Source organism: Arachis ipaensis, chromosome B5 (assembly GCF_059453495.1).
Source record: "Arachis ipaensis isolate K30076 ecotype BB chromosome B5, ASM5945349v1, whole genome shotgun sequence".
In the NCBI taxonomy this organism is placed as follows: domain Eukaryota; kingdom Viridiplantae; phylum Streptophyta; class Magnoliopsida; order Fabales; family Fabaceae; genus Arachis; species Arachis ipaensis.
This window is the reverse complement of record NC_142440.1, coordinates 21,895,647-21,897,169: the sequence shown is the minus strand read 5'-3', so window position 1 is coordinate 21,897,169 and position 1,523 is coordinate 21,895,647. Positions and strand designations below refer to the sequence as shown.

General features: G+C 34.5%; 1 non-coding gene across 1 annotated transcript; it reads left to right on the top strand.

Moving 5' to 3' along the window:
- Positions 1 to 265: 265 nt before the first annotated feature.
- Positions 266 to 373, top strand: LOC148563573 (small nucleolar RNA R71). The gene has a single exon (XR_015884011.1). It is a non-coding gene; the product is annotated as a small nucleolar RNA R71 (small nucleolar RNA).
- Positions 374 to 1,523: the final 1,150 nt, after the last annotated feature.

Sequence of the window (1,523 nt, the reverse complement as noted above, 5' to 3'; positions counted from 1 at the left end):
CTTGCCGAGTCAATATTTTATTCTGAGCCAATATGGCATTCAGAGTATCAATTTCAAGAACTCCCTTCTTTATAGGCGTCCCCTTACTCACAGGATTCCTCTCAGAAGTGTACATGAACTGGTTATTAGCAACCATCTCAATGAGTTCTTGAGCTTCTGCAGGCGTTTTCTTTAGGTGAATGGATCCACCTGCAGAAGTATCCAATGACATCTTAGCCAATTCAGATAGACCATCATAGAATATATCCAGGATGGTCCATTCTGAAAGCATGTCAGAAGGACACTTTTTGGTCAGTTCTTTGTATCTCTCCCAAGCTTCATAGAGGGATTCACCTTCTTTCTATCTGAAGGTTTGAACATCCACTCTAAGCTTACTCAGCTTTTGAGGAGGAAAGAACTTGGCTAAGAAAGCCTTGACCAGCTTATCCCAAGAGTTCAGGCTATCCTTAGGTTGAGAGTCCAACCATATTCTAGCTCTGTCTCTTACAGCAAAAGGGAAAAGCATAAGCCTGTAGACTTCAGGATCTACTCCATTAGTCTTAACAGTATCACAGGTCTGCAAGAATTCAGTTAAGAACTGAAAGGGATCATCAGATGGAAGTCCATGAAACTTGCAGTTTTGCTGCATCAGAGAAACTAGCTGAGGTTTCAGCTCAAAATTGTTTGCTCCAATGGTAGGGATGGAGATGCTTCTTCCATGTAAATTGGAATTAGGTGCAGTAAAGTCACCCAGCATCCTCCTTGCATTATTATTATTTTCGGCTGCCATGTCCTCTTCTTGTTCAAAAATTTTTGAAAGGTGCTTTCTGGCTTGTTGTAATTTAACTTCTTTTAGTTTCCTCTTCAGAGTCCTTTCAGGTTCTGGATCTGCTTCAACAAGAATGTTCTTGTCCTTGCTCCTACTCATATGAAAAAGAGGGAACAGAAAAATAATAATAATAGGGATCCTTTTTGCCCAAGTATAGAGGTTCTCTTATGTGAGTAGAAGAAAAGAAGAAGAGAAAATCTGAACTCAGAGAGAGAGAGAGAGAGAGAGTTCGGATTTTTGGTGAGTGAGGAAGAGATGTTAGTAAATAAATAAATAAATAGAAGGAGATGAGAGAGAGAGAAAATTTTTGAAAATTATTTTTGAAAAAGAGTTAGTGATTTTCGAAAATTGTTTTTGAAAAAGGTTAGTAATTTTCGAAAATTAAAATAATTAGTTAATTAAAAAGAAATTTTTGAAAAAGGGGGAGATATTTTCGAAAATTAGAGAGAGAGAGTTAGTTAGGTAGTTTTGAAAAAAGATAAGAAACAAACAAAAAGTTAGTTAGTTAGTTGAAACAAATTTTGAAAATCAATTTTTAAAAGATAAGAAGATAAGAAGTTAGAAAAGATATTTTAAAATCAAATTTTTGAAAAAGAGAAGATAAGAAGATATTTTTGAAAAGATATGATTGAAATTAGTTTTTGAAAAAGATTTGATTTTTAAAATCATAATTAATGACTTGATTCACAAGAAATCACAAGATATGATTCTAGAA